This window comes from Lissotriton vulgaris, chromosome 9, assembly GCF_964263255.1.
Source record: "Lissotriton vulgaris chromosome 9, aLisVul1.2, whole genome shotgun sequence".
Classification (NCBI taxonomy): Eukaryota; Metazoa; Chordata; class Amphibia; order Caudata; family Salamandridae; genus Lissotriton; species Lissotriton vulgaris.
In genome coordinates, this window is record NC_141697.1 from 2,071,015 (window position 1) to 2,091,368 (window position 20,354).

The following is a 20,354-nucleotide window of genomic DNA, read 5'->3' on the forward strand; positions in this document are numbered from 1 at the left end:
TGGGAGGTCAGGCAACAAGTAAATAAACACCAACGAGGATTCCAGCAGCAGCGCTAATCACATATGTCAACAAACGCGATGCTTGAGCCCAGAAATGGTAATCGGCAGCCAGCAGCGCGATGCTCGTAGGAAATGAATGAGTGAGATTAAATGGCTACGCAAATGCGGAGCGCTACGCAGGGAGCTGGGTGCTAAATCGGAATGGGGAGGCCAAATAGTTAATAAAAGTCAGAGGCAAAGCAGCAATAACGATACCACTGAGGCGCTTGTAGGAGGTGTGCAGGAGCAACCGCTTCACGTGTAGTGCAGCGACGTGCGAGCTTGCGGAGAAGATGGGGTCAAGCGTGTGGATGGCAGAGTGGGTGGGTGGGTGTTGTAATGAGCTGTCTGAGTCCAAGGTTGGCGAGGTTGTCGATCAAGGTGGTGGAGTTGGTGTCGTTGATGTTCTCAAGGTGGAAGTTCAGGTCCCTGAGGAGGATGTAGTCTGTGGAGGCGAGGGCGTGTGTGCTGACGAAGTTGGCGATGGAGTCGCTGAACTGTGGCCGGTGTCCGGGGGGTCTGTAGACAAGGGTTCCTCTGAGGGTGGTGTTGGGATCAGTGGGGATCTGGAAGTGTAGGTGTTCGGCGGTGCTGAGGGTGTCGTCGGTGCTGGTCGAGATTCTGAGAGTGTTCCTGTTGACGATGGTGATTCCTCCTCCTGTACCGTTGGTGCGGTCCCTGCTGGTGATCTTGTAGCCGTCGGGGATTGCTATGGAGATGTCGGGTGCCGAGGAGGGGTTCATCCAGGTCTTCGTCAGGAAGGCGACGTCTGCAGAGGTGGAGTCTAGTAGGTCCCAGAGTTCAACGGCGTGTTTGTGGGCGGAGAGGGTGTTGAGAAGAATGCAGCTGAGGTGGTTGAGTTCTTTCCCGGTGGGTGGATTGGTAGATTGGATGCTGGTGAAGCTGCAGTTCTGTCAGGTGAAGGGTCCTCGGGTGCCCTTCGGGGCGGCCCAGAAACAGGTGTGCGATCATCCGGTGTTGAGTGCGAGGAGTGTGCTGGCATCGTAGCGGAGACAGACGTCGTGGCGTTCGTGGGGGCCAGAGGTTCTGGCCGCGTTTAACACATCCTGCTCTTCCTCCCTCTTTGTCCCTCCTTAGTGTTAGTGTCTGCTTGTCTATGTCATGTCTCTGATGTCATCCATGATTCTACCTGTTGCAGTTCAAGGGATTTATCAGTAACTTGGAGGCTGAGCAGGTTATCTGCTCCCGGTGGGGTTTCTTACCAGATTACATTTCTACTTTAATGCTGTACATGATCATCTAATCCCAAGAATAAATATACTACATGAACATTACAACGAGAACCCATCATCTTTATTTTACTGAATGCAACACTGGGGACGGGGTAAACAAGCAATTGCAATGCAATCGGTCTTGCATTTATTAAAGTTTGAGCTTTTGGCATTGAAAATAATGTTTTTTAATTTTGTTTTTCATTTTATTTCTTTATTTTAATCAAGTTCCTAATTACAATAATTGAGTTGTAATCTTGTACCTTAAAATGTGCCATCTTTTGGTTCATTAATGATCAAAATGCATAAAGAATCTGGTAAGTAGTGTATTTTCATTGTATATATATGAAGATATCCATGTTGTAAAATGGAATGCAAATTAGAACAACTTGATAATATATTTTTTGTAGGCATAGGCATTGGTTAGAACATGCAGTACTTGCTCGTACCTTGCCACACTAATCTCGATCTGCGCGAGTGACACAAGATAAATATATAAGATGTTGTGGACTACACATACACACACGCATAACTTTCTGTGTTGTTTATGTGTCTAGAACTGTACCATTGTTAATTGGTCCTAAAATGCTTCTGACTACTTTGTATGTGTTTCATGTTTGGAACCAACCTGCCAAGCACTCACCCAAATTTAAACGGGCACTTCCCCGCGGTTTCATGCCGGATAACAGTGGAACCTGCATTTCTCCATCAGCCAGAGGGCTGGCCACTGGAACAGCAATAGGCAGCTGGGTCTTCGAGTTCCAGATTATCCCAGCGAGCACTGATTCAAGGGAGGCGTTTCTTGTCACTGATTGACAGATAGCACTTCTTTCGCCCTCCCTCACTACAGTAAATCTATGATTTACTTCCAAATGCTGGTTTTTATGGTTTAGAAGTACATAAAAGTCAACAGCTCCCTTTTCTCGCATTTAGACACTTTGTAAGGAATTCCAATTTCGACAAATATGGGAAGGAGGTTAAACGATATCATATACCGAAGACCACACGATGCAAAAAAGAGGGTGCGCTAGGATTCAAAACCTGGTGCTATACAGCAACTTAGCCACCAGGCAATCTCCTAAATAATATAAACTGTGCTTGCATAACCCAGGTTGGCAAGATCTCCTAAATCCTATCCTCGGGTACAATAAACATTTCACTGTCAGTATTTAAAGTTCCACTTCAGCATTGCCGTATATAACTGCAGTCCCATGAATGTATATGAATTGTTAATAAACACTTTCGTATATTATGCAGGACTGGAACTTGGATCGCTGAAATGTAACATTAATACCCAAGAACTATCAATGCATAGCTGGAATACTTGGATTTAATGAATTCCCTGAGCAGGCAGTTAAGCAGTCTACTGTCTCCCAGTTTCAAAGATGTTTCCAGAGGAATTGATTTGAATTTGCCATTTGTTTTACGCCATTGCTCCGACTTCTTTTATTCTCCCCGTCTGCAGAGGACGAGTTTTACTCTGCATTTTAATTGCTTTTGGACGAGGGCGCCTGATTTTGAGGTGAGCAGTTGTTCCCTCGTTCTCCCCTGCAGCCTCCTCTCACCTCAAAGTTTTTGTTGGCACTCTAATGACTGCGCGACACACCCAAAATAATCTTCTGCCTGGGGCGCAGACAAACAGCATCTCTGTTCTCCGTGGTACAACGGTACAGCACAAAAAGGCACATTGTCTATTTTGGGAATGAAATATGTTCAGCGTACCCAAGAGGCCTTTATATGTAAACATATTTTTAATGTGTCATGGAGTGAGAGAGACACAAGTATTGTGTTGGCCTCCTCCGTGCGTGCTTCATTCATCACCACCACAGCCCCTGCCACCGTTGTACAAAAAATGAAAACTAGCCTATTGCATGCAGTTACAAATAAAGCGTGCTGTAAAACCAAGCACAGTGTCTTTTAGAAATGTGAACACGCACACGAGGCTAAGACCCCGCGGCTTGTTACGCTGCGAGGCGGGCTGGCCGCTGCCCTTTGGGCAGGTGTAGTAAGGCGCATTGCACTAGGGTATGTATACTCTCCCAGCCTCTCCGTGCTCTGGGGGATGTTCTTGGGCACGGCCTCGAGTCTCAGTCTCTGGCAGTCCACCGTGGTCCCGCTGCAGGTACACAGAGCCAGGCAGCCGTGGGCACGCAGCAGGCACACCATACTCCAGAGCATCAGCCAGAGCCCTGGAAGCCTCGGCACTGCACACCGGCAGTGAGCTTTCGCGCTGCACAGAGGCAGTCAGGATGAGCCTCGGTGCTGCACACCGGTAGCAGTAACTTGAACCAACACTGTAGCACCACAGAAAGACATCTCCGACGCATGTGAAGGAGAGCCCTTTGTATCGCGCATGTCATTAGGACAGGTCAGGCAAAATATAGTGCAAAGTAGCCCACCAATCACGGGACAAACAAGCAATGAAAATGCAATAGTAATCAGATTTAACCGAGACCTATTGCATTTTAAATGGAAGTGCCGCATGAAAGAAGGCACGAACGGGAGGGGGTGGGGCGGTGGATGTGGTACAAGAAGTTACAGACTGCAGGAGGGAATGGGGAGAGACAGGGAAACAAAACTTTTTTACAAGTAAAGGGGCTGATAGCCTCGGAAGAGCAAAAATGAGGTCATGGCAGTCAGGAGGCGGGACTAAGGTGCCAAAAACCAATCAAAATGCATAATTTTTCATTGTAGCCAATCAAATTTGTTGCCGGAAAGTGGGCGGAGCTTATCCCCACTATACTGTACACAGCATCTCTCAACGAGCCAGCGCATGCGCTGCCTAGCCGAGACCTAAAAAGGACCCATTTAAAAGAAAAAGGACTTCACTGAATTTAGAAAGGTCATCATTGCAACCAAAGACAAGAAAAGAAACGTTTAAAATTACTTTCCTGCTTCTGGGTACCCCACCGGTGTCTGAATCCAACCGACAGCCTCAACCCAGACCATTATGTAAGTTTTACTGAAGCGACTTTGCTTCTATTTATATGCAATAACCTCTGGCACAAATCTAAAGGATAACCTTGCCTTCTGCCAGTGAGTCAGCTTACATATGAGTGATTTTTCTACTGCTGACTATTCTGGGTGTGCCTGCACTGCTTGTGCCAACCTCCTGTTTAAAGGTCCCCTGTTTACAAAAGCGCTACTTGACCCGTTACAACCTGCAATTAAAATTAAAGTGTGCCTGCATCAATCTGTGTGGACTCCGTGTTTGGCACTTTCATCTACCTTCTACAGACTTTTACTTATTTGAGAACAAGTTCGCTCATTCCTATTAAATGCTACTGTTCTCAGACTGCAGGAAAAGAAATCAATTTGATGTATTGTGAACTGTTGGTTGATCTGCTATATTTAACTGCATACCACTGAGGGGAGCCAAAGAGTTTCTCATCTTAGCTGAACTTCGTCAGCACAACTTGGGTGGATTTGGCAACATTTAAGAAAAGAACAGAAGAGCATCGCATTGTATTCATAAAGCCTCAGACGAATGTTATGTTTATAACAGCCTTTATTTCCACACGTAGAGAAACACGTCCTATACTTGAGCCTGGGTCTCAACTGTCCCTTGTGGAATCCAGAACAACTCTGTGTTCTGAATTCCACAAGTGACCTCAAAACACCACACATTTCCCTTTGTAAAACAAAATATAAAATAAAAAAAAGCAATAAAATGCAGATAACTCCACAAAGTGATTAATTACAAAATTAAACAAAAGAAACAACTTATTCTTATAACCAGTATAATAAAATGAAAAGTACAAAGAGAACAGCATATTAACAATCATGCCAGAAAGAAAAACATTTAATCTAGTACAAAGACATTTTACTTGTCAAATGCATAATCTTTATACCACACAGGATTTTGACGAATTCTCTGTGAACGTTGGTTATGTGAAACATCACCTGATGAAACCGTGAATTTCCTCCAATTCTTTGCATTATTAGCAGATTTAGAATACGAAGATGCAGAAGAATCATTGTCCTTACCATTTGGCCACAACCAACGAGGAATTTTAACAATCTTAGATAGACTCTACACATTGCCATCAGACAACTCCACTACTTGTCTACGAATACGTAAAACCTTTAATGGACCAGAATAACGTTACTCTCCTGATCTGACCAATCTGCTTTTCTTAACACAAACCCAGTCATTTACCCCAATTTGAGAAGAAACACATTTCAGAAAGTCTTTAGTATGGACCTTATTACTAATCAAATTTCTCATCCAAGACTGACTCATATTGGAAACACTCTTCCTCCCTCTCATTTTTTCAAAAGGGGATACATCTCCCATATTCCTAGGAGTGTTTCTATAACACCACAAAATTACACTTAAAGCTTGTTTACAATCCCTTCCATTTTGTAAAGCTAATTGTAGACCTTCTTTAAATACCTTTATCCCCCTTTCGACAATTCCATTACTCTGAGGATAATAGACAGAAACCCTTTTATGGTTGATGCCATGACTCTTCATAAAATCTTTCATTTCAACAGAGATGAATTGCACACCATTATCAGTTGTAATGGAAACAGGAAAAGCTTCTCTTTCAACTATTTCATCTAAATGTAAATGCGGGTGTACTTGTAAAGCGCACTGTGACTCCAAGGAGTATCCTGGCGCCGAAGACCGCTGGGGAACCCGTCCTGGCTTTCCCTGTAAGATGGTCCCTTTCTGGGTATCTCCAAGGTGAAACCAGGCATCCCCGGCGTCTGTGGGGGTCCGTTGTAGAGATGAGGCAAGCTTAATGCCCAGAGTTGCTGAGTGTGTTCCCTGGTTAGAGTAGGCACCGAGGCGAGAATTATCGAGTCCGTTTGACCCAGGTCCACAACCCTGCCGCGTCGGGGATTGAACCCTGGTCCCGGGCCGTTCTCTGCTTACAGGTCTGCCACCTCTAACCAGTGAGCCACACCACTCCACTGAGCCACACCACTCCAGAGAATTTTATCACCACACCTGAGGTTATACTAGAAACAATTTTTACCTCTGGCCACTGCGACAATTGATCTACCAAAATAATGGATACACAACACTCTTATTGTGTCAGAACCAGCACTCCTCAGGATCTGGATGATGCAATATGGGGTCCACCTCCAGATATCCCCAAACTCGGACTAAATAGTTTACAGAGTCTAAGGTCGATCAGGTGAGGGAAAACAAAGGTAGGGACAGCGGGGATGAGAAACTGGAAAAAGAAAAGGAACAAGATCAGAAACATAAAGCATATGTAATCTACTCTCAATAGATCTCGCTACTGGCCATTGCATACCTTGTATATCAACTGGATCAGCATAGTCTATTTGGACCTTCCATCATAACAGAGCACTCCAATTGAAATAATCTGATACACAAAAGAACATGAGTTATTGTAAGACACATCCAAACATTCTTTCACTTTATATAGCTTGAATAATATTCACACTAGCTCAGCGGTTCTATGGGGGAGAAATGTCTACAAAATAAATAAAAATATATAACTGCAAGAATATAAGATTCGTACTGCCAGTACTATCCAGAGTATTTTAATGCATCTCTTCCGGCATGAAGCAAGAGTAAAGAAAATAATAAAGGCTGGGCTTCCACGGTGTAGAATACCACCGCCTCAATACCTTCAGGCCAAAAGAAGAAGGTTCTTTAAAGTAAAAAGTCGGGCCAACCGCGGTTACGCCACTGCTGCCCTCTGAACTTGATCCCCAAAGAAAAGGTAGAACAGGCTTCCACGGTATTAGTACAACCGCCGCCTACTATTCAAGGACCGAACCACAGTTTAGAACTCAGCTCCAAAATACCTCTACTAGACGTACTGTTGCACGGTAACGAATAAGGTTCCCAAAAAGATAAACAAAATCAATGGTGCAAAGAAGAGGAGTGAACGCGGTTAAATATCACCGCCGCCCACTCTTCCAACAGATCCCAACAGTAGCAAATGAATCTTCCAAAAAGCGCAGCCTTGCTACAAGTATATCGCTTGGACCAAGCGATGAGAGAGGACAAAAGGCTTCCGCTGTGAATCTTCACCCATCGCCTCAGGTTGAATAGGACTCACCAAGCCCGGGGGGGGGTCTGGAACTCCAAAACCGGCTTCTCTGCGCGGCAGCCTCCGGAAATCCCTCGTCGGCAATTCCGAATTACGCACACTAGCGCGAGCGTCGTGCGTCAATATAACCACTCGCCTATCCTCCCATGGCCCTCTGGGAGTTGTAGTCTTGGTAGGCGCGAATTCTCGAGGCGGACTCAGGAGCATTTCCTGGCATATTGTAAGTAATGGGTCCTGCATATCTAAGGAAACACACTCCCAAACACGACTAGGTCTAGACATTGGTAAATGTTCATATGAAATAAGTTTCTGAGACTTGTCACTCAAACAGCATTCCATGCAATCTTTAACTTTTTGTTCAATTGCTTTATCTATAGCTGGCCACCAAAACTCGCTTCTAATTCTGTTTTTCATACTTGTCATGCCTAGATGACCTTCATGAGCCATATCTAAAACTTTTTGTTGCAATTCACCAGGCACAACCAATTGTAGGCCCCTAAATAATACATCATCATTTAGAGATAATTCATGAGCAATCAGAAAGAAGGGAATTAAATTTTCTGAGAAACCAACTTTTCGTGGCCATGATGATTTTACAAACGTTATAACATCTCTCACTGTTGTATCCTTTTCACACGCTGATCTCCATTCACTCTCTTGAATACAACCTTTGACACTTCACAAATGGAAACAACATTTTCTAAGTCAATATCTTCTCCAACCACATTGTCATCAGGAGCAGGTAATCTCGACAGGCAATCAGCTACTACATTCCTTACTCCTGGAATATTCTCTACTTTGAAATAAAAATCAAGCAATTCTTGAAGATGCTTTACTGCAACCTTTTGTGGTGAACAAATCAACTAGGGGTCTATGATCAGTTCGGACTTTGAAAATAGTTCCATAAACATACTTACGAAAATACTCAATTCCCCACCAACAGGCAATAGTTTCTTTTTCTAAAGTAGAATACTTACTTTCAGTACCCCTTAATAGTCTCGATGCAAAACCAACTGTAACCAACTGACCTTTTTGATTTTGCATTAAGACTGCTCCAATGCCAGCATTACTTGCATCAGTAATGATAATTGAATTACACGTATCAAAAGTTTTCCAAGCAGGTGCAGATGCAATACTGTTCTTTAACACTAAAAATTATTTCTTACAATTTTCATCCCACAAAAATGATACATTTTTTTCATTAAGCATTTCATGTTCAATGTTTTATCAGCAAACAATGGAACAAACTTTGCATAATATTCGGCAAGCCCCAAGAAAGATCTGAGCTGATCCTTATTTTCAGGATCAGGAGCTAATTCAATGGCCCTGATCAGATTTTGTTTCGGAGAAATGCCGTGTTTACTAATTGAATGACCTAAATAGTCAACATTGACACCCCAAATTTACATTTATCCTTGGTGAGAGTAAGCCCATTGTCTTGCAAAATGCACAAAACCTTGTGTAATATATCTGTTTGTTCTGAAGAATTTGACGCAAAAATCAAAATATCGTCCTGAAAATATAGTACATTTTCAATATCCTTAAACAAATTGTGCATCACCCTCTGAAAAACAGAGGAAGCAGATATTAACCCAAATGGCATCCTCTTATATCTGAAGGCTCCCTCCGACGTGATGAAGGAAGTGAGATGTTTACTATCCTCGTGTAACGCTATCTGGTGGTACACATTAGACAAATCAAGAGTAAAAAATATGGATGCCCCTTTCAATTTCGTGAACATTTCATTTATATTGGGCAATGGATGCCTGTCAACCCACACGTTATCGTTGAGATCTCTTAAGTCAACACATAATCTCACCTTACCATTAGGTTTATGTGCAACAGCCACCGGAGATAACCACTCCGAAGATTCTATCTCTTTAATGACATCCAACTTGCACAATCTTTGTAGTTCACTTTTAACAGCTTGTCTTAAACGCAACGGGACATTTCTCACTTTATGTACAAATTTCTTCAAAAGGCCTAATTTCGAAACATTAGGAAATCTCTTTTCCCATTCCGAACTTGGGTCAGATTCAACATTTAAAGTTAAATCTGAATACCCAAGAACTTACTCAGGGTGAATCGGATCCAATGTTATCATCAAATCTCTTTGTTAGGGTCAACTCAAGAGACAGGATCCATCCTTAGCTACATACACCTTTGACAAAATCGTTTTACCTTTGAAATTTATGGTGGTTTCGAAAAATCCTAACACATCTACGGGTTTTCTACCATACCCAATTAACCTTTTGTCAGGTGGAGATAAACACAAGTTTGGAAATTCTTTTATCTATTCCTCACCAATAAGAGTGTGTCTTGCACCAGAATCAGCCATAATATTTACATCTTTACCCCCAATGAAAACTGTACAATAAGGAGCATCTTTTACAGATGTATTGATTTCATACACCGCCAAAAGAAATTCATCATCATCAATGTCACTCATAACTTCTTTTACCTTTTCCTCAATCTGACCTTCACAATCAAAATTTTTACTTTTGAATTTGTACTTATTTCGGCACATTTCCGTAAAGTGTCCCTTTAATTTACAGTATCTGCACACCTGGCCCATGGCAGGACACTTCCTATCATTCGCTAAATGACCAGAAATACCACATTTGAAACATATGTATTCTTTTTTGTCTTGATATTGCTGGCTCTTGTTTTTCACCTTGATGGATACATTGTCTTCATAACTGGTTTTCTTGACAAGATTTACTTCAGATACTTTTTGTTCAGAAAGTTCTTTTAAACCAATTTTCATATCCTCAAAACGATGAGCAATGTCTGAGGCTTTATCTAATGTTAAATCTTCTGTATCCAGTAGCTTCCCTTGAAGTTTAACATCTGCAACTGTATGTACCATTTGATCACGCAACATCTGATCTTGAAAAGTTGAGTAGTTGCACTTGGATACTTTAATTCTCAAATCATTCATAAAGAAATCAATAGATTCATTAGGCAATTGACCCCTACTCAAAAACTTGTGACGAGAGACCACTTCATTGACTTTTTATATGTACTGTTTATCCAATTGACAGATGGTTTCTTCATAAACATCCACTCCTCCTTCAGTTGATGATACAATATTTCCACTTGGAGGTAAGTGGCTTAAAACATGTCTACCCTCTGCACCCAAACAATGTTTCAAAATTGCTAGTTTGCGTTTTTCTGTATAATCATCGCCCCCTATCGCTTCAATGTATGCTTGGAAACCTTCTTTCCATCTTTTCCATTCCAATATGGGCTCTCCAGGTGAAGCCAAGAAAGGTGCAGGAGCAGAACATTTTTCCATTTCAAATGATCTGAAGATATTGAGCAATGTATATGTAAAGTGATGATTCTACAATATTATGCCAATGTTTCTAATTTTTTTTTTATATGCACCAAAACGTAAAAATAATGATGCTACAAAATTATGACCAAAATCCTGCATTAAAATTGCTTCAATCTGTGTTTAATACGATCTAAACGATGATCGTAAGGTGATATCAGCTGCTCGGGTAAATAATGCCTGCCTTTACGCTATTTGGTCCCAAAATATGGCCGCCATGCGTGTAGACGCATGCGTGATGCGTGCTGACGTCACGCATAATCAATAGCCATGTTTCACTTCCCAAAATATGGCCACTTCTTGCTGTGACGTACCTACGTCACGTTTCAATACACGGAGTACGCGCCGGTAACCAGCGGACAAGTCCGATTGCTGGAAATCTTTAAAAATGTGTGAAACACTCACCGAGTGTCCTGGAAAGATGCGCTTTTCACAGGGCATATTCCTTGAATGATACGAAGCACCTCTAGTCACTAGGAATAGTGCGCGAACTTGAGCAAGTGACTTTTACTGGATAGTCATTTGGTCTGCTGCTAACAGGACTCCAGGCTCATCGGCTCTTCTCCGATCGTCGCCAGTATTGTATTCATGAAGCCTCAGATGAATGGTATGTTTATAACAGCCTTTATTTCCACACGTAGAGAAACACGCCCTATACTTGACCCTAGGTCTCAACTGTCCCATGTGGAATCCAGAACAACTCCATGTTCTCAATTCTACAAGTGACATCAAAACACCACACATAGCTTAAAATATATTGAATAAACAATGCTCTTACCTCCCGTAGTGACGGTTGGTACATCCAGAGAGAAGAGGCATTTTTAAAGAAGTTCCAGCGTTTTAAAGTTGTCCTGCTCGAGCTCCTCCATGATGTCATCTTTCTTCCTGGAATGCAACTGCACTTCCAGCACTCGTCATCGTGCAAGGTCACGCAGCGTGAACTTGCGTAGCTGCCATCTTCATTTCACTTTTGGATGTGTTGTTGCCTGGTACCTTAGCAACATGTTAATTTCGCCCGAATTCACTCACAGAGTGTCTGCCCTCCCGACAACAGAGGTATTCACTTTCTTTTTCGCCAGTGCAGACACAGCTGTGCACACCATTATGACTTGACTTTTCTTCAAGTTTGACTTTACTTTTTGTCTTCCTGGTGCCACATCTCAGAGGAGTAACTCTCTCCGAAATTAAGACTACAGTGACTACTTTTATTATTTTAATTTGTTATGTTTAAAATGTTGTGTACATTATGCATATTTGGGGGGTCTGAATCAATCACAGGGGCCACTTACCCTTGTATGATGCTGACATCATCCTCCGTGCAGAGCTGTTGTTGCTCGCTGTCCCGGGCCACTTGTTTTGCAGCCAGGAACTACTCCTGCCTGTCCAGGGACCACAACCCCCGATAGCACTCGCAGCAAGGACGCCGCCTATGCTATTCCGGCGCCCGGGGGTGATATAAAGCAGCTGGGATCCCCCGCTTCACGGGGCGCGAGCAGGCCGCGCCGGGCTAAGCCCCGGCAAAGGGCGGGCCGTCTGTGGCCGTCCGGGGCCGGAGGAGGCCGGTGTGGGCCCCCCTCTTTAAGCTGAGACTCCAGAATGGGTAAGCGAAAACTCCACCAGTTAAAAGATCAGGGGGGAGCTAAAGCTAAAGTACAGAGAAAGTCTGCTTCTATTATATCCTACTTAACCTCTGCAGTGGGTATCGTGACAACTGAAATCGCTATGGCAGAGAGGGAACTTGTGCTGGATGCAAATGTCGCACAATTAAGTGGCTCCCCACCCATGACAGTGAAAACTCTCGTTCCCTTGGAGCCCACTATTCTTGTGAATAATCCATCATGTGCACATTAGTTACATCCTGTTGCACGTGACGAAAAGGTTACGGTTTCTTTAAACAACACTTTGTATGAAGTGCCTAGTGAGGTCCTAGCTGAAAACGGGCAAGTAATTACTCAGAAGAAGGCGTCAAAGCGAACTATAAAGAGGCTGAACAAGCGGGACGCAATCATTAAATCTGCCACTCCGGACCTTGGCCCCGAAATTACTAAACAAATTCAGTCTACGGTCTGGGATACGGTGGAGGATATTTTTACTGCCCGGTTAGAGAAAGCTCTAACAAGCGTGGCAAAGGACATTGTTGATACTCTGAACATGTGTGTTGCTAGCCTGCTTGCGAAATGTGACCGTATTAACACTATTTTTTCTTTACCAAATCATGCACTCTGCTCTGATCAATCACTCATGCCGCCTTGCGGAGTCGCGCTAATTGGAGATGGGTCTAGGAGGAGGGATGGGGAAAGGCCCATGATCACGAGTCCTGTCACGGTTGTGATCCCTGTGCCTGGTTCTCGACCAACATTTATATGTGACGGGGACAGTGAGACGACTGTAAGCAGGAAGCCCAAGCCTCATAGTACCCCAGTTCTACCTAGGCCCAATGGTAATAGTGTGGCCTCACAGATTAGGAGCAATACAGTCATTCAACCTCAACCTTACATTAATCTGACCTCGGAGGCTGCATCGCTGGTGGCCATTCTTGTTAGAGTTCCCCCATTGGCGAAGGGTGAGGTGGAATCAACAGAAGCACTGTTAGTGGCTACTAGAAATTGGTGTGATCTACATTGTTCAGGTGACTCCGAAATTTCTCCTAACATTATAATGGCCAGGCGGGTGGGGTGGATAGGAGGTACCCAGAAATGTGTGAATGGGGACTGTGTGGTGGTTAATTTTAATAAACCCCAAGAAGCTGCCCGTATGCTGTGGGATGCTTCAGAGTTATAGGGGGAGGAAGGAAATATCAGGGCTCTATCACTGGGTCACTTCTACCCCCTCCACCCATAAGCTTACTGTTAGACCTGACATCCTTGGCGTGGTTTTTCCCCCATCTTTTTGCCTCTGACTCATGTATTTTTGATGCTGTGCTGGATTTCGTTTTTGCTGGTTTAGATGCTTTGGACCCTCTGCCACTGCTGATCAGTGTCAGGGGGTAAGTGCTCCCTCTGTAAATTGTCATATTGATTGGGTATACCTGATTGGCATATTTGTGTCACCATGAAGTCCCAAGTAAAGTGCACTGTGTGTGCCAGGGCTGGTGATGACAGATGCTACTAGTGGGCCTGCAGCGCAGATTGCGCCACCCACATGAGTAGCCCTAAAATGATGTCTCAGGCCTGCCAGCGCAGGGCCTGTGTGCAGTCAGTGGACTGCCATGTCCGCCTGGCCAGTGTCCCCACTGGCTGGGCCTAACCCTTCCCTGTCTGTGCACACCAGTCACCCCTATGGAAGGCTCAAGGTACCCCCCTGGGCAGGGTGCAGTGCATGGATAAGGTAGAGCATGTACTAGTGCAGGTAACATGCTCTGGTAGTGAGCAGCAGCCATTTTGTGTGCTCACTGCTGTAAGGCTATCTTGCTCCATAGAGTAACATGGGGGAGGCTGGTCCCATTGGATCCCAGCCTATCTTCCCATAGGAACAAGATGGGACATAAGTGAAAGATATCCCTGAATTCAGAATTTAATAACACATCTTTTAGTAAGGGTTGTTTTTAAATTCTGTGTTTGAGAATGGCACTTTTAGAAAGTGGCTGTTCTCTTGTCTAAACCTTTCTGTGTGCCTGGGACTGTTTGTGGATTGACTGTCTGGGTTGAGGATGACAGGGTCTGCAGAGCCCCAGGGGGTTATCTGAGCCAGCCCCATGGATGAAAGGCAGCATCTGCTGCCAGGGAAGTGGGAGGAGATAGCACCTGATAGTGAAGGGCTGTGCCTGCCTAACCACAAAGCTGGCTCCACCTCCTGCTGGGCGACTGTCACCTCTGTCCCTGGGACAGGGAGGAAGAAGGAAACCAGAAACACCCCAGACCCCCAGAACTGGTTTGGACCGGGCTCAGGGCCCCCTTTGCACAAAGACTTCAAAGGACTTCAAAGCCTTTTTGGGGTATAAGAGAAGGACCCCTGACTACAGAAAATCAGATTCTACAATCAAGAGGAACCTCTGCCAGAAGAAGGACTGCTGAAGGAGCTGATGGAAGATTGCCTTGCTGTGTGCTTTAAGGGCTGACCTATCCTGCTGTCCAACTGAAGGAGAGGAGAAGAAAGGGACTTTGCTGTGTGCTGTGACCCTGCCTGCTTGAACTAAAAAGACTTTGCTGTGTGCTGTGTCTACAACTTGAATCTCCAAGGGCCTGAGAAGAGCTGGCCCCCTGTCTGCAACCCAAGAACATAAAGGTTGCCCAAAGGACCACAAGATTCTGCTGCGCCCCCCTGAAGCTGCTGTGCAGTGCAGAGATCGTGAAACACTGCGTGGGGCTGTGTAGCGCACTGGCTGCTCTCTAATCTGAGTGAGGGCGCCGCGCTGAACCAGCCTGCCGTGTGGCCGAGATCGACGTGTTCATCGACACGTAGGGAGCGAAGATCGGAAGCTTGTGGGCCTTCCCAGCGTAAGGAGCGCTGAAAAATAATTGCTGGCCGTGTCACCGTCGCAGCCCGGGGTCAGTAACCCCCGTGAAAAGTGCCCCGTATCATCCCGGTGGCTGTGTCCTGAAGATCGAGCCCGCCGCGCTCTGATTGGGCGAGAGGGCCGAGCCCCCTCACCAGAGTCACGACGGGATTAGTTCTTGTGGCGGAGCGTCATCAGCGAGGCCGCGCTGCCATTGGTTGGCGGCCTCGCGCTCAAGAGGGGCTCGACTCGAACGCCGCGACGGGATTGGCTGCCTCGACTGGAGCTGCCGAGGAGCCGAGGAAGCGCTGAAGATCACCGCCGGGACCGGGAAAGATTGACCTGACCTCGCCGAGGGATTTTTCCAAGTGCCCCAGCCCCGGCCTGCCGTCTCTGCTCCCCGCTGCTCCTTGAAGGACGGAGAGCGGGCGGAGAGCGTCCGGAGACCGGCCGGGCTGGAGCGAGAGTGAGCGCTCGCTGCGCCTGAACGCCCCAAGTAACACCGAGCGAGGGGAAGGGAGTCCCCCTCCCTCCAGCATCCGGGTGAGACGCGCTTGTAGCGCTTGGAGTCCCTGATGCCAGGGGCTCGCTGTGACGCATTTTTCAACGCTGGCCTTGTTTAATTGCTCGTTTTGAGAGCGTTTGATTCATCAAACATTGGCATTGTTCTTGGCTCATTTTGAAGAGCGTTTTCAATCACATAATATTGGCATATCTTTTTGCCGATTAAAGAGACTAGAGACATTTGCTTCAAGAACTTCCTGAAATTTAGAAACACCAATTAAGATTAAGTTCATCATTGCTATGCTGAAGTGATTATCGTGCAACTGCTTATTTACATTGCTGCAACCAGATAAAAGTTATTTATATTTTTATAAAATACTTACCTGTGTGGTCTCAGTTTGTGGTGGATTGGGGATTATTGTTGTGTTGAGTGCAAATATTATACACATTGCCTTGGGGATAAGCCTGCCTGCTCGCGCCAAGCTACCTAGAGGGAGAGCGGAGGTTATCTACTGTGTGTATTCCTTCACCCTGACTAGAAGCAAGGGTCCCTACTTGGTCTAAGGTACTTACCTCTGCCAACTAGAGACCCCCAGATCTAACATTGTTGGACAGCGGTGCGGATTCTGAACTAATAATTGCACTTGACCTGCAGTGATCTCTTGTACATCACTAGTCTAGTTTAGCAGCACAGGTTGCGCAAGATTTTTTTCTTTTTGGTGAAACCTTTTGTTGAAAAGGTTAGGAAGCATCATGTCTGTGAAAGCGGCAAGCGTGAGAGTAGAATTGGAAGTGGAATTCGAAATTCAGGAGCTGTACAACTACAGAAAGGATATCCTGAAACAATTCTGCAAACAGCTTGGATGCCCAGTGAAGGGCAGCGCAAACAAGGAAGAGCTGCAGAAAGCTCTAAGGGCCTGGTGGGAGGCCAAACATGTCTCAGAAGAAGCTACTGAAGTGGAAGGCGCACCGGAGAATGTTTTTTTGCTCAGTGATTTGCCAGCGTGGTCAGCATCTAAGGCTGGCAGCAACCATTCCAGTAGGGTTATTTCTCCAGAGGAGCTGGAGGAAAATCAGAGAGCTAGGGCTCATGAGATTGAGATTTTTAAACTCAGAGCCCAAGCAGATGAAAGGAGAATGCGCCTTGAAAATGAGAAGGCGGCGGAGGAGAGAAGACATGCTCTCGCTTTGGAGGAGAAGAAACTCCAATTGGTTCATGAGAGGAACATGAGGGAGCTGGACATCAAAGAAAAGCAAGGGGGGTCCAGCTCTAATGGTGGCAGCGCACAACCAGTACAGGCGGGTAAGGTATACATACCAAAGGATCTGGTACAGAATTATCAGAGGGGTGAGGATATTTATGCGTGGTTTAGAGCGTATGAACTAGCCCTAAAGATGAATGAAGTGCCTGAGAAAAGTTGGGGGGCAGGTTTATGGAAGCACTTTGAGGCCTCTGGGAGGGATGTCTTGGCACCCTTGGAAGCAACAGGTACTTTAGCCTACCCCTCCATGAAGGAGGCTTTGTGCCTCAGGTATGGGCTCACTGCAGAACAGTACCGCCAGAAGTTTAGGAACTTCAAGAAGCTTGATTCAAGTACTTGGGTGGAGTGTGTGAGTATGTACACGCGTGCACTGGAAGGTTGGATAAAGGGCAGCAAAGTTACTGATTATGTGGGGTTGTGTCACTTGATTAGTTGGGAGCACTTAAGTAGTTTATGTGTTCCAGAGCTGCGCCAGAATCTTTTAGACAGCAAGTTAACTGATCCCAGTGAGCTTGCTAAAGAGGCGGACCGCTGGACTAGCACCAGGGTCCACAAGGGGGTGGTAAGTACCCCAGCCAAGGGTGGACAGGGTCCCCAGCAGAAGAGTGGGGGGGACACGGGTAATCAAAAGGAGTCTTCTAAAGGGCCCCAAAATAGTTCCCAGGAGAAAGAGTCTCAACCCCCCAAGTCTAAGAAGTCCTGGCCCCATAAGGGCAAGCAGGACAACAGGCCCCCACCTACTTGCTATGCCTGTAGGGAGGTGGGGCACATTGCCCCCAAATGTCCAAAGAAACCTCCAGCACCCACTGGTGCTCCAACACCGGCATTAGCTAGTGTAGCTTTGGGAGGGGATTTGATTTCTAGTGGGGAGGAGGGGTTAGCAGTAATGACCCTTGTCTCTTTAGGAGACCAAGAGATGGCCCAGGAAACCTTGCTGCCCTTAAACACTAAGAAATATGGGCAGAAGGTGACCATCAATGGAAAAGAGATAGAAGCTCTGAGAGACACAGGGGCCAGTGTGACATCTGTCAGGTGTCAATGGGTGTCTGAAGAGCAGATCATTCCCGATGTACTCCGTCCTGTGGTGGCAGCTGACAGTTCAGTGCGCCTCTGCAAGTTGGCACGTGTTCCATTTGAGTGGGGAGGAGTCTCCGGTACATTGGAAGTTGTTGTCAGTGATGCCTTGCCTGTAGATTGTCTATTAGGTAATGACCTGGAGAGCTCTCCATGGAAAGATGTAGAGCACAGGACTCACTTGGAAATGTTGGGCTTGCCTGCGTGGATCTGTGTGACCACACGTGCAATGGCAGCCAGTAAGGGTGGATTAGCAGAACTGGAGCCTGGAACAATGGCCCAGGGACCTGCCAAGAGAGGAAGGGGTAGAGGGCGTGGGAAACCAGCCCCCACTGTTCCCACGGTCCAGGAGGAAGCAGAACCTGAGGGGGATGCCCTGGAACCTACAGGGGAAAAGGTGGCCGAACTAGGGGAATTGCCTGAGCTGTCCCAGTGGCAGCAAGATGGTGGTCCCTCCAGGGAGGAATTCTGCCAAGCTCAAAAGGAGTGCCCTTCCCTCATTGGTGTGCGGCAGCAGGCTGCAGACCAGGCAGCAGGCCTGGGGTCCAAGGAACATTTGATCTACTGGGAGGATGACTTACTTTATAGTGAGCCTAAGTTCGCTGAGCCCGGTGCAGCCCGTGTGCTGGTGGTACCCGAGCGCTTCAGGAACTTCCTACTGGGTCTGGCTCATGACGTGCCTCTCGCAGGACATCTGGGGCAAGACAAGACCTATTACAGGCTTGTCACCCACTTCTACTGGCCCCAGATGAAGAAGCACGTCGCTGCCTTTTGTAAGTCTTGCCAAACTTGTCAGGCCAGTGGCAAGAGCGGAGGGAAGTGCGTGGCACCCCTCCAACCCTTTCCTGTGGTGAGCACCCCTTTTGAGAGGGTGGGCATTGACATCGTGGGGCCCCTGGACCCCAAGACAGCCTTAGGCAACAGGTTTATCCTGGTCTTGGTGGACCATGCCACCCGATACCCTGAAGCAGTCCCTCTCAGGACAGTCACAGCCCCTGTGGTGGGCCGTGCCTTAATGGGGATCTTTTCCCGTGTGGGATTCCCCAGAGAGGTGGTTTCTGACAGGGGTACAAACTTCATCTCTAGGTACATGAAGTCTCTGTGGGAGGTGTGTGGAGTGACATATAAGTTCACCACACCTTACCATCCTCAAGGAAATGGGTTGGTTGAAAGATTCAACCGCACCCTGAAGGGCATGATTATGGGCCTAGAGGAGCCCATGAGGCGGAAGTGGGACGTCTTGTTACCATGCCTGTTATTTGCATACAGGGAGGTGCCTCAGAAATCCTTAGGGTTCAGCCCCTTTGAGTTGCTGTATGGCCACCCTGTCAGAGGACCTCTCACTCTGGTGAAGGAGGGGTGGGAGAAATCCCGTGGGAAACCCCTCAGGATGTGTTCAGCTATGTGCTGGCCATCCGCAACCAGACCAAGCGCTTCAGGAAGCTCGCTCAAGAGAACCTGGAGGCTAGCCAGGAGGAAATGAAGAGATGGTATGATCAGAACACCTCTCTTGTGGAGTTCCAACCTGGGCAGAAAGTGTGGGTGATGGAGCCAGTGGAGCCTTGTGCGCTCCGTGACAAGTGGTCTGGGCCATATGAGGTGGTGGAGCGCAAGAGCGAGGTTACCTACTTGGTTAACCTGAAGACTCCCAGGCAGCCCCTGAGAGTGTTGCATGTAAACCGCCTCAAACCCCACTTTGAGAGGTCAGCAGTGACTTTGCTCATGGCTACAGATGCTGGAGGGGAGGAGGATAGTGATCCTCTCCCTGACCTCCTGGCAACCAAGGAGCAAGATGGGTCAGTTGATGGGGTGATACTCTCACCCACCCTGACCCCAGAGCAGCAACAGGACTGTCGCCAAGTCTTGGGTCAGTTCGCCCCCCTGTTTTCCCTGACCCCAGGTGTCACTGACTGGTGTGTCCACGATGTGGACACTGGTGACAACCTGCCTGTGAAACAGAAGTTTTACAGAGTGGCTGACAAGGTCAGGGCTAGCATCAAAGAAGAGGTTTCTAAGATGTTAGCGCTAGGGGTCATTGAGCCCTCCAGCAGCCCCTGGGCTAGCCCAGTGGTCTTAGTGCCTAAGAAAGCTGCTACCCCTGGTGGCCCCCAGGAACTCCGTTTCTGCGTGGACTACCGTGGGCTCAATGCGGTCACCAAGACTGACGCGCACCCCATCCCCCGAGCTGATGAGCTGGTGGATCGGTTGGGAGCTGCCCGGTACCTGAGCACCTTTGATTTGACTTCAGGTTACTGGCAGATTGCCTTAACTGAGGGGGCCAAGGAAAAATCAGCATTTTCAACACCAGAGGGGCACTTCCAGTTTCGTGTCATGCCCTTTGGGTTGAAAAATGCCCCTGCCACATTCCAGAGACTGGTCAACCAGGTATTAGCAGGGCTGGAGGAATTCAGCGCAGCATACCTGGATGACATT

General features: G+C 46.6%; 1 protein-coding gene across 3 annotated transcripts in view; it reads left to right on the plus strand.

Moving 5' to 3' along the window:
• Positions 1-20,354, plus strand: part of LOC147689514 (uncharacterized) — a 175,726-nt gene that overhangs the window by 76,887 nt on the left and 78,485 nt on the right. Inside the window, exon 4 of one of the 3 annotated variants that reach the window (XM_086936903.1) lies at positions 10,354-10,414. The exons of the other annotated variants lie outside the window; for them this stretch is intronic. The gene's annotated coding sequence lies outside the window, so the exon portion shown is untranslated. The remainder of the gene's footprint in view (positions 1-10,353; positions 10,415-20,354) is intronic. 3 annotated transcript variants of the gene reach the window in all.